The sequence below is a fragment of the Panthera pardus genome, unplaced genomic scaffold (genome assembly GCF_024362965.1).
Source record: "Panthera pardus isolate Hobbes unplaced genomic scaffold, ASM2436296v1 HiC_scaffold_19, whole genome shotgun sequence".
NCBI lineage: Eukaryota > Metazoa > Chordata > Mammalia > Carnivora > Felidae > Panthera > Panthera pardus.
In genome coordinates, this window is record NW_026526754.1 from 6004756 (window position 1) to 6017890 (window position 13135).

The 13135-nt window shown below is 48.6% G+C and overlaps 1 long non-coding RNA gene across 4 annotated transcripts in view; it reads right to left on the bottom strand.

Annotated features, from left to right (window-relative positions):
- LOC109270823 (uncharacterized) overlaps positions 1–13135 on the bottom strand; it is a 678705-nt gene that overhangs the window by 264945 nt on the left and 400625 nt on the right. For all 4 annotated transcript variants that reach the window (XR_008423524.1, XR_008423526.1, XR_008423525.1 and 1 more), the window contains one exon: positions 7454–7554. This is a non-coding gene — a long non-coding RNA (uncharacterized LOC109270823). The remainder of the gene's footprint in view (positions 1–7453; positions 7555–13135) is intronic.

The following is a 13135-nucleotide window of genomic DNA, read 5'->3' on the forward strand; positions in this document are numbered from 1 at the left end:
AGATGCTTAACTGACTGAGCCACCCAGGCGCCCCTTGAGCCCTCACATCTTAGCTACTTGCTTCTTTAGCCTCCCCATTCTCCAGAAAGCCAGGCCTGTCTACGGGCAGGGGGGCTCTTCATCCATATGGCCAGGCTGAGAGAGGCCAGGCTCAGAGGGTTAGGGACAAGTAGTCAGGCCCAGAGGGGGCAGTTCTCCATCAGGGCCAGGCCTCGGCCACCAGCTGATGGAGTGCTTAGCAATGGAGGGTGAGACAGGCCAGAGTTGGGGGGTGGGGTGTGTGGGGGCAGCGGCTGGACTCTGTCTGGAGAGGCCCAGCCATGCAAGAGAAGACACCAGTGGGGTGGGGGCAGGAGCCAGTGCTGGCAGCAGAGGGAGGGAGAGAGCTGCATACGTGTAGAAGGAGAGAGAGCGAGCCAAGAAAAGGAAACGGGGTGGGGGCAGGTGGGAGCGGAATAAGCAGCGGCAGGCAGAGTGGAACGGCAGAGCACATGGCATCACAAGGGACGAAAGAACCCAAGGGAAGCATGTCAGAGCGGCAGACAAAGATTTGAAGACAACCAGAGGCAAAGACAAAAGACAATGACAAGAGCTAGGAAGGCTGGCTGGAGAAAGCCAATCCGGGTCTCCAGACCTGCAGGCCAGGGCCCGGGGCCTCCTGTTCCCACCTGGGCCACGGCTCTGTTCCACTGCCTCCCCCGGAGGGTATGGCTCTCCTGTGGCATTATGAGTCCCGTGTCCGGTGTGCTAGGTGGTGGGACGGCAGGAAAAAGGAGGGGTGAGGGAAGGAGAGGTGGGGCTCCAGCTCTCTGCACCTCAGACAACAACCCACCCCTGTAGGCTGGTGAGGGCGGGCCGCCCGGCCCTCTGTTCACCCTTGTCTGGCCTTGAACACTGACTGGCTGGCAGGGCTCTCCATGTGAGGGTCACCTTGTCCCTGACCTAAAGCCAGCACACGGCATGTACTGCTCAGATCCTCCGTGGAGCCCAAGGACTCCCTGACCCCAGTCCTGGGCGGGCGACAAGGCCAAGTTCCTTCACTTCTCTGAGCCTGTTTCCCCTCCATTCAATGGAATACTGAGTAATCACCCACAAACTGTGTCTATTCCTAAGAACGGTAGCAAACGCGGGCTTTCCCTGTTCCTACGGCTCAGCCCATCCTTCCTGCTGACAAGCTGACCCTCCCTTGGTCATTGGGCAGAACATCTCTTCCTGTCTGTGGTCTTCCCCGAAGAGAGCACAGCACTGTCCCAAATAAGGCGGCTAGTCTTACTTATTTTTCATCTTCCAAATTACTCTTCCCCCTAAGCCAGGGAAAGCGTGTCATTACCCTCTCTTCTACTTAACCTATAGATATCTATACGGTTTTCTCCAGAGCCTGCTGCAAAAGCCCTGTTTCAATTAACTTAAAATTCTTTCTTAATGAGGAGCATGAGATAATAGACATGTAAATTTGGAAGGGGCCTTGGAGATCTCCTAATCCAACCAGAAAATTCTACAGTCCAGGACACCAGGCCCTGAGAGCAGCTCTAAACGTACCAAGTCACTCAAATTAACTGAGGCGTGCAGACTTAACTCCATTTGCCCTATTCCCAGGCCAGGGCTCTTTGTAAAAAAAAAAAACAACCCACCTTTCATTTGTTTGTCTATTAATTCAGTTATTAAGCAGTGTTTGGTCATGCAATGTACATCTGTTGGTTTGGACTTCCCAAGGATCCTTCCCTTTTCCTGGTGCCCCCGGTTCCTTTCTGTTGGATGACTGCCCTTGCCCTTGGTCCCATGGGCTTGGGGGAACTGGCCTCCATACTTCTCACTCCACTACATACTGCTGGGGCAGCAGGAGTTAAGAGTCTGGCATGTACTATCCACTCTCCCCCATGCGATCCAGGGGTGGAAATGGGACCCAAGCATGCCAGCCAGCCCTCCTGGAGACTAACAGATGGATCTCAGGGGAGGAAGGGCCCTGCATCCCACCCAGCATGTCCCCACGGAATGCTAACCCATGTGGCCGTGACTCTGCTTCAGGCTTGTCTCCTTCCATCTTCCCAACCCACAGAGACAGACAGCCTGCCTGCAGAGAGAAGCCAACGCACAGATGTCGGCGGCACCACACAATCAGAAGAAAGTGGGGGCTTAGCAGCACCGTGAGTGCCGTGGACCCCCCCCCTTGGTTCCTCAAGGAGCCCCATCTTCTGAGGAAGACAGCCACCAAAAATCACCCATGACGAAAGCCATACAAATACAAATGATATCCGTCTTTCATGCTGATGCAAACTTGATCTCCTTCAATCCACAAAACACTTCCACGAAACAAATATCATTAAGTGCATTTGGTGAAGTAAGGAAGGCTTTGAGAGGTTAAATGTCTTGCCCTAAATCTTAAGTCCAAGATGGGAGTCCAGACTGACTTCAAAGCCAGAATGTTTCCCTTGTCCACACTTGCTTAGCTGTGATGGGGAGAAGGAAGAGGGTGGTGAGCCCAGAGGGAGCCTGGGACAGGAAGGGGGAAGTGAAGGATGCCTTCATTATGAATATGGACAGGGAATTACATCTTGAAGGAAAAGCCAAAGTGGATGTGGCCCCTGAACAGGGAGGGGGATGCCTTCAAAGGATAAGCCTACAGGTTGTAACTGACATGCACATCCTGTTTTATCATTTCCATTCCAAACTGCAAAGAGGCTTCTCCATGTTCAGACAGTGGTAATGATCAAAACTGTGTAGAAGTTACTTTTCAAAGAGACCCCCCCCCCCCACCTCTCTCTCTCTCTCTTTCTCTCTCTCTTTCTCTCTCTCTCTCTGCCTGTCTGCAATTCCTGCCAAAGGCACTGGAAGTTTGCAGTCTGAATTCCAGGGTGATCTGAGGTGACAGGAAGGCCCAGGCAGGCATGTATCTGTATTCCAGAGAGCCTTGCTGCAGCATTACTTAAAAGGCGTTCTGCAACCTTTTGCTGCTGCTTTCTTTAAAGGCTTGAGCAATTTCGATATTTTGGTTCAGTGTCACTATAGAAAAGCTTTACAATTCTAGCTCGGGAATTAGAAGATATATTTGTAATAAGAATTGCTAACCACTGTCAGCTGGCAGGCCCGTGTCCATGCATGAAAATGATGCCATTAGCTTTCACAAGGGTGGGCGAAACGTAAAGATCATGGATCATATAAGAGACTAAACAGGAAAAAAACCCCTCCACACTCCGGGGATTTCTGGACGTCAGGGTGATAGGGCTAACATGCATGCATTTAGCCCCTTGATGAGGTAGAAAGCTCGATACTACTTGTCTCTGCAAATACTCATTTTTTCCCTGTATTTTATCTAACTGCTTTCTCCTATAATGTTGATGAATCACACAATTGCATTTTAATGAGGCAATTGCAAAATCTGAGAGACAGTGAGGGGGAAGGAGAAGAGAAGAGCCAAGGGAGACGGGAGCCGTCCCTGAGCACACAGGTCCCCACAGATCTGTGTAGGTCCAGGGCATGGAAGCGACACCCCGTGTGTCCCCGGCAGGAGAGCTGGCTCACCCACTGCATGAGCATGAAAGGGTTGCTCTGAACCAGGCAGGCTGGGTTTCAGTTCTTGCTAAGCCACGTGCAGGCCATGCGGCCTTTGGCAGATTGCACATATTCCCATTTCTGGTAGAATGTACTCCCTTGCAAATGGAGAGGGCATGGCTGTCTCTTGGCCACGTCCCGGGTGCTAGCGAATGCAAGCATCAACCATTCTTGCGTTCTTGAAGAGGACAAGTAACAACCCAACAGCACTGTTGGTGGGACGTTGGCGGGACGTCCCAATTGGTGGAACGAGGACAGTAACAACCCAACAGCACTGGCCTGGGAGAAGATCATATGGAATCACGTGGCTGAAGGGCCAGGCACACAGTAGGTGCTTTATTAATGCCTGTTCCTTTCATTCCTTACTCTCATTTATCGATCACTTTGATGAAGACAGGAACTTATCTTTAACACCATCTCCTAGACAAGGATGAGAGTGAGGGGCAGAGGCTAGAAGACGCATCGAGGACAGAAGCTTACTGGGCACAGTGTGCCCTTAAGTCTGTCTGGCTCAGAGCTGTGTTGACTTTCCCTTCACCAGCTCTTTGCAAGTCAAAGACAGTAGCCAGGGTCAGAGTTGTGGAAATATGGGTTATCCTCATTATGAGAAACGTGCAGGTGGCAACAGGAAAGGTGTGGCCTGCTCCTTGACCTCACCTGTGGAGTACAGGAGAGGACAAGAGAGGTGTGTGGATGGAGAGTGGAGTGTGGGGGACAGGGGAGGGGACCAGACCCGAGGCCTCAGCAGAGACAGGAGAAGGAGGCCTGGGCAGTGCCACAAGCAGGACCTCACTTCGGCCTACCCTGTTCTGGGGACATGGGGGCAGGTCACACCGCTCTGTCCCCACTCAGAACCTACACCTGACGGATCAGGCCGGTGGTCCCTGTCCCCTTTCAGCACTGCCTTTGTGGATTACAAGTGGTCCCCTGGGCTGACTTCATTGCAATTCACCTTGTAAACGATTCTTTATTTTTGAAAAATAATTTCTTATTTAGGATTAAGAATATGGATTTGGAGACTCATCATAAAATAAAATGAACCCATAAATTTAAAAATAATTAACATTTGAAAGCTATTTTATGGTTTACGAAGCACTTTTCTCATATAATATCTCACGTGATACCCTTAAAAGGTTCCCTTCAAATCTGTACGGGCAGGTGAGAAGAAAAATGACACCCCCGAAAGTCAGCAATGGGTCTCAGCTTTCACAGCTGTTTTTGGCGGGTCTGAAGTTTAAGCCCAAACATCATGACCTAAAACCCAGCAGACATCCTACCAGCAAGGATCTCCTAATCAACGAAGGGAGATGATGTGCACCAACCAGGTGCAAGTCTATTTACAGCTGCACTGAGACCTCGCAATGACCCCACAATGCAATATTCCTCGAGTGTCGTCCTCAGGGCACCCACATGGCACCCCAGTTTCCCCAGGAGCTTGTTGTGATATAACCATCAGAGCCCATCCCAGACCTAGCGATTCAGCGTCTCTCGGGACAGGGCTGAGGATCTGCATCTTATTTGATGAGCTTCCCAGGGATTCTCATTGGAGAACCACTTTAGTAAGATCAGTGTGTATTGTCTCTGGTTATCCAGAATCATGTCAAGTCCATGGAGTGTTAGATTGTGGGTCCAGTCTCTACTCTTCATGACACCTAAAGCCTGGGGCCTACCAAGAGACTCGTTGGTTCAGTGAGCATGTACAAAGCCCCACCAAAGGGCCAGCCACTGTCGCTGATCACACTGACACACAAAGATGGCATCCAACCACTTCCTTGTTTCACTGGGTAGTTGCTGGAAGAAATAAGCTTAAAAGTTGGGGTTGGGGCAGAAAGAGGGGTCTCAGGGCTGAAGAAATTGTTGGGTCCGGATCTGTTTACAGAAGCAGTGACGGCTATTGGAGATAGCTCTGGAGAAAGTTCTGTTATCTAATCTGCCAATAATCTCTGGGGAGGTGTTATTATTATTATGCTTCTCCCTCGTTCAGAGCTGGGAACTCAGAGAACAGGAAAGCTGAGTGAGCCTACAGTGAACGGGAGGTGGAATCGAGCTATCTGATTTCAGAGAACACACTCTTGAGCCCAACATTGGAAAAGCCCCCAGTCTCCCTTTGAGCTCATGAAGCAAGCACGCCCCAAACACCAAGTTCATGGGCTTAGTATCTTCTGTTCTTGTGACTGGTTCATTAGCAGTTTCCCATAAAAGCGACAATGTTAATAGCTATAACCTAATACGACAATGTAATAATCATTATAACAGCAATCAACATCGCCAAACACTTTAACGAATCACGGATGACTTTCCATCACCTTAAAGAAAAACACATTTGAGCAGCCATTTCCACGAGAAAACAAGAGACCCATCATGCTTAACCAGCTAATCTATGGAAACGGTTTATCCTGCTTGGGGGCAGCCCCACGCACTGAGGGTTCTGGTTTCTGGTCAGAGGCAGGGTGCAAGCCAGCCAGCCAGCCCTGGACTTGACTGGCAGCTGAGGGTTCCGGGGGTGAGCACAAGATGTGGATTTAGAAGACAGATGGCTTCTGTCCTTCCTTCTAGCTCCTCCCTTCCTTCCTTCCTTCCTTCCTGCCATTCTTCCTTCTGTCCACTATCAGCCAGGGTCCCGTCAGGAGACAGAAGTCAACCCAGTTATGGGAACGGAAACCATTTAACGTTAAGAATTGTTCACCGGGAATCTAGTTGATAACTAGGCAGCCGAAAGGGTAAGAAAACCCCCGGGCGTCACGGTTCAACCCACTGCAGGAGACAGAGCCACCAATAGGGCTGGGAAGATGAAGACAATTGGAATTAGGAGGCTCCGGGGACCATGGACAGGGACTCGGGCCCCTGCAGGGGGATGCCCGCAGGCCGGGGCAGGTATCGCCAAGGGGCGCATCGAGACCAGCGCTACAACTGTTGCAAAAACTGCCAAGTGTGGTCAGCTGCTGCCCCCGGGAGGCCCTGCTGCTGCCCGGTGCACAAGCCAGGCTGTGGCAGCACCGCAGGGTCAGGAACCTGAGGGCAGGCCTCGGAGGGAAGAGCCAGGGGGGAGGACAGGAGCCGCTATATCCCCGCCCCAAAAGTACTTCCACACTGCCTGCTGTCTGGCTCTCTGAAAGAGGAAAGGATTTGGGGCATCAGGGAATTTGGGGTTTCCCGTACTTTGCCCACCGTGCCAAGACTCAAACTGCACACGCTATTGTCCTGACACACCCAGTAGTGGCTCTAGGCCAGTGCGTCTGTTATCTCGTTCACCTTTCCTCCAAGTTCCTGGGAATCAGATATCATCATGCCCACTGCAGGGTAAGCAGAATGCCACCCAGGGAAGCTGAGAAGATTCTCCAGAGCCACACAGCTCATCAATCCCAGGCCTGAAAACTTGCAAACAGCGCTCTCCCGGGAGGCCCTATCCCAATTCCACACATTTATTCTGACAGTCCCCAACATTTAGCAGGGATCATAGGACTTCTACTATACGCAGTGCCCTGTATGTGCTAGATACACACAGAGCATAAGGACATGAGACGCGGAATGGTCTGGAAAAAAAAGCATATGACAGCTGTCAAACGGCAGCTTGATTGCACGCACCAAAACCAAATGCCCTAAAGTCTCTTCCAAGCCGAGGTGAGCTTAAGAGACGCTCTAGGAAAAAAGTCCCATCTTGCCAGATACATTTGGGAAATAGAACCCCTCTTGGAGGGTCATCATGCATGGTGACAGAGCAAAGACTCAGAGGGGGAAAAAAAGGCCTACAGTAAGAAATTTCAAGTGTTTTGCAAGATTATATCATGAATCTTGTTTGCCCACAACATTTATTAATGTCCTACGGACGGTGTTTTCCCTTGCATGCCTGGCAATGCTTAATTCGAGGGAGGCAGGCTTGCAAGGGGCACGGGTGTGTACTTACCTTGGACCCACCGTTCAAGGTGGCCTCTGACCTCAGAGGCAGGGAGGTGAGGGTCTGCTGGGGATACAGGAGATCCAGAAGTTCGTGGGGGACACTTGCAGCTGAGGAGAGACAAAATCAGGAGTGTAACTGAGAGCGGATGCCCCAGGACCAGAGATGGGGATACATCACTGCTCGGAAAATGCGCTGATCATCTCAGACTGCAGCTAAAACCTAATGCCCTTTGAAACACTTACTGTGGAGCATCTCAGTCTCTTCCTGTGCAACGTGTATAACAAAGAATTAACACACAGAACATTAAAAAAAAAAAACATAACAAACCTATAAGAAAAAGACAAACACCCCAATACAGAGTAAGCACAAGAAAGGAAGACAGAAGTATCAAAAGAAAAAAAAAAAAAGAATGGCCCACAAACATAAGAAAATATACTCATTTTGACAGTAATCAGTGGAATGCAAATTAAAACAAGACATCTGTTTGGTGATTTTTTTTTCCATCAGATTGGGAAAAAATTAGATTTGCTACTACTGAGAATGTTGGTAATACAAAATGGTCGGGCCATTTGGGAGGGCAACCTGGCATTTTCTGTTAAAATTTAAAATGCACATACTCTGTCTCAGCAATTTCACTTCTTAGCATCTACTATAGATAAATGCACAAGGAGTTGTGAGTCCGTTCACTGCAGCATTGTTAGTGAGAGCCACAAACTTCAAACAGCCCAAGGTCTCACACCATGCCAACATACAATGCCAAAGGGAGCCAGGTCTGAATATACTGACATATGCATTGAAAAGGTGACACCTCAGTCTGTACAAGATAAAGATGTGCACATTTACACTCGTAAAAAGATAATGGTATAAAAATTCGAGAAAACGCCTGGAAGGACACGTCTCAATCTGATGCCAGTGGCTGCCTCTGGAGATGGGGGGAGGCCTTGGGGTACAAAGGGCAAAGGAGGCTTCGGCCTCCTTTATCTGTCGTGTCTGAAGTTTTGCAATGACAGTGTGTTTGCGTGTTGCTTACATACTTTTTGAAGAAAAGCAAGTTTATGGGAAATGAAAAACTAGTATATGACATGAAACAAGGACAGACATCTCTTGCAGGGGACACAGAGCAGAGAATAGAAACATCTATCAGTGAATGCAATGACTCTTCTGCTTCCAGCAGCTATCAGTCCATTTAGTACTGATGGCTTCTGCACGTGGGGAGGAAATAGCTTTCCTGGAGCACCTCCTGGGTACCAGACCCAGTGCTCGCCACTCTGTACACACTCGCTCATCTATTGTTACCAAAACCTTATGAGGGCAGCCTCTAGAGAGGAGGAGGTACCCCGGAGGTTGTCTCGACAAAGCCTCGACTGAAATCCAGATGCGCCTGAAGACATATCACAAGGTGTGATGGTTCATCTTATGGGTCAACGCAGCTGGGCTCAGGGATGTTGGGAGTAGGTGAAACGCTATTCCTGGGTGTGTCTGTGGGCTTCCCAAAAGAGATTGGCGTATGAATCAGCAGACTAAGTAAAGAACTCCCCACAGAAGGGGGTGGGCTTCATCCAATCTGCTGAGGGTCTGAGTCAAAGAAATAGGTAGAAGAAGGGAGAATCTACTCTCTGCTTGAACTGGGACATCCCTCTCTTCTTGCCCTCAGACACTGGTGGTCCTCTTTCTCAGGCTTCTGGAGAACTAGATGTCAGACTGTGGGACTTCTCGGCTTCCAAAGTCACATGAGCCAATTCCTATAATCTCCATATACAGTTGACCCTTGAACAGCACAAGGGCCAGAACTGTATAGATCCACTTACAAGTGGATTGTTTTTTGATAAATACAGTACAATAAATCTATTTTCTCTTCCTTTTGATTTCCTTAACTTTTTTTCTCCAGCTTACTTTATTGTAAGAATATAGCATGCATATGACATACGAAATATGTGTTAATCGACAATTTATGTTATCAGTAAAGCTTCTGGCTCAACAGTAGGTATTAAAAGTTTGGGGGGAGCCAAAAGTACATGAGGATTCTCGACTGTGCAGGGTGACAGGGCCCCTAATCCCTGTATTGTGCAAAGGGCAACTGTGTGTGTGTGTGTGTATGGATGGATGTGTATGTAGGTTTATATATGTATTGTGTACATATGTATATATTTCCTACTGGTTCTGTTCCTCTGGAGAACACTGATTCACAGTCTTTCCAAAAACAACCTTTATTATTGAGCTATGTATACATATGTCCATGTATATTTTCCTATAGTCTTTCAATCTCTCTATCTCTATAATCGTAAATAGTTGTATTTACACCAGTGGTTCTCAATTAAGGATGATTTTGCCCCTCAGGGGACACTTCACACTATCTGGAGACATTTTTGATCATCACAACTGAGGGGAGAGGGCTCCTCCTGGCATCTGGTGGGTAGAGGCCAGGGATGCAGTTAAACATTCTACGATGTATAATACAGCTCTCACAACAAAGAATTATCCAGCCCCAAATGTTAAAAGTGCTGAGGTTGAGAAACGTGGTCTTTACCTATAAGAATTGCTTGAAATCAGACACCCTCAGAAAAGTCTGGCAAGGTCAGCATGAAATGCCCAACTTATATTTAGTCCCTAAACCCAGGTTTGGCCAGTTCCCACGGCCAGATAATATACGGCAATGAAAAACTATTGCTCACTGCCCTCTGGACCAAAGCCAGTCAAGTTCTCTGTGGCTTCCTGTGAAACCAAATAGGAGGGCAGCAGGGTCCAACCCAGTGAAAGATAATGCAGCTGAGGCTGAGGTAAAAGGTCACGGAACAGGTGAAAATAGTCCCTTTGATATTTCTCACCCAGAAAAAAAGCTTATGGAATTCGTAACCAATTAGACCAGAAAAGTACAAAGAATATTAGTAAGTAAACAGAAATGTCCCATTTTATATTTGGTTTTTTTTTTTTCTTATCAGATGGCATTTCAACTTGAAGATGTGTTTAGATAAATAGGCTTTCAGAGTATTTATCAACTCTCCTTTTGGTGTAAATTCTTCCCGTCTTGTTTTCAAGTCATTTCCAGTAGTGAAAAGGTGCCAGTGATAATTAAAACCTAATTCTATCCCCACAGTCCTTAAAAAAATAAAAAAAGAATATGATCTCCTATAAAGCTCTCAGAAATAATCAAGTCTCCACATCCGCCCATGATAACGTGATTTCAAATGGATAAGGTTTGCAGAAGAACTACCCAGAAATGTAGTGAAATTAATTGCTGTTTTTCACGAAGCAGCTTTAAAATGCAGTAATTAATTGACCTACTGCTGGAGACAGTTTCCTCATAGTTAATAACCACTCTTCCCAGACATGAGAAAGACAGATTGCTTCCATTTGAAAACAGTCTCCACTAAAACCAAATGATGGAAGAGATGGCCACATTTTCTGGTACGTGCACCATAACCAGATGGGGTTTCACGAGCTGCTGTTAGTCTTTTAGCCCAGTGAGGGGAACCCGCATCATTGGTCCTGCAAGACGTGTTTCTGTGATTCCTGAGTCTGAGACACCTGTCAGTCCACTGACTGGTGTGTATCCAGAGGGAGCCTGCTCTTGGAAATCGGTGTCTTGTCCCATGGGAGGCAGCGTGGTGTTGCGGCCAAGCCTTGCTTTTCCTCATCTGTCTAATGGGCAGAGCAGAGATGGGAAATGGGTTCCCACCTCTTCCCCCTCACACTGACGATCACTGTGATGTATAAGGGCAATGAAGCTGGGAGGGAGCAGTCAGGTCAAAGTCACAGAACTTCTGCAGATTTCCCCATGCCTCCACTTGTGAGCAACTCTGAACCGCCACCCACACAGTGCTGTACCACCCTCGCCCTCCTCTCTGCTTCTGGCGTCCTGTGGGGCTGACCTGTTTGGACTGCACCAAGGGACTCACTTGGCTTCTGGCAATCCCTTTGGGTGTGGCCAGCGAGGAGCCCCGCAGGAAAGACTTGGCAGGGGTAGGCGAGTGAGGTCACGGTACCTTTTCTTCTACCATTCACCCCCCTTCTCCGTCCCCCTTGTGCAGATCTGCCTCAAGTTGGCTCCAACTGCCATGGCTCCTGTCTTGGCACCCCTCTTCTTGCCAACCTCTCCTTCCAGATGCTGTCCACCTTCCCTCTCTTTGCCTTTATAGGCCCAGGGTGACAAGGATAACAACCCCTCCCCACACCGTTACTAGTCCCGGGGCACAGCACTCCCCCTTGGGGTTTCTGTACACCCAGGCACATGCTTATAAAGAAGGCCTTTATCAAACCCCCCTCCAGATGCATGACTTGAGTAGGCTCTCCTTTCCTGCTCTGGACTGACCTTCTCATGTCTCTCTCAACGTGACCTCAGCTGGGGCATTTGCTTTTCTATAACCTTCCAGGGCCTCGCAAGCAATTTCTCTTCATGAATCTGTCTACACCCAAAGTGCTCTCAGGACCACACAGGATTTAAAGTCTGTCCCAGCCCCCGGGAGTGGCAGGGAGAACCGGAAGCTAGAACCAGAAGTAAGCTAGAGCATAACTAACCACTATCACTCACTTTGGGGGTGGAGGAGTCAGAACCCCCTCCCCCCATCCTGGAGGCCAGAGGCAGGCAGTGAATTCTGACTCGGTGCACACGTGGGGTCAAATTGAGATAAATTCACCCAGAGGCAGACAGACTTCCTTGTCAAGGGGTTTGGATGCATCTTTCTCCTGAGTGAGGAGGTGAACTCAAAGTTTTCCAAAATCCCTCTTAAAACCCTAGCTCCATGTATCACATTCCTTGAGTCAGGATTCACAGCTCAGGGTTTAAGGTGACTTTCCACTCCTCACAGTCTGGAGGGAGAAAAACTAACTAGTTCTGTTTGTTCGTCAGTCTGTTCTGTTTTATTTTCTCTTCCGTCTTTGGCTGGAGCATGAAAACAAAAGTTCCTTCTCTCTTACTCAGGGTGAATGCTGAACCGTGGTGGCTCCTTTATCCAAATTTCCCTCAAGAAAAAGTAGCACACCTATTTGGGTCCTGATCCTTCTCCTGACCCTCCCCCCACCCCTTCTCCTTCCTTTTCTTTCTTATTCATTTTGCAAAGAAAGTCCATGATACCACCCCCACAACAACACCCAGTAAAGCGCTCAACAGAAGAGCTAAGACGTATGGCTCCCAGAACAACTAGAGCCCTCCCTCTGTCCATCAGGTGTGGCTATTTTATTTCAAATTTAGGGCTCTCACATATCTCAGTATAACTACAAAAACTGTCCATAAAAGTCTCTTCTTGTCCTTGAGTGGTCAGAGTGACAAATGACTGATTACCCCACAAGCAGATTCTCAGCCCATCCTGTGCAGCTGGAGAGAGAAGACGATGGAAGCGTGCAGTTAGGAAGCCCTGCATGCAAACAGAGTCCGGCAGGCTGGCTGGAGGAGGTGGTCCCACTGCAGTAACCTGCTCACCTACACAGAGGCATCCTGTGTCTCCTTGCCCCATGACTGTCTAAACTACATTTCAAGGCATGGAAACAGCTGAAGAGAGACTTCATGCCATCAGCATCCCTGAAGCTATGGTTGGCTCTGGGAAGGAAGCTTTGAAGAAGGTACAAGCCCAGGGTGTTTACTGAATTTGAGAACAACTGGGGCTGTGGCAGAGGGGTCATCCCAGGAATCTTAGAGGAAATGTCCTGTGTTAATCCTCACGTCTAGTCCTTCCAACTATTCCTACAACTGAG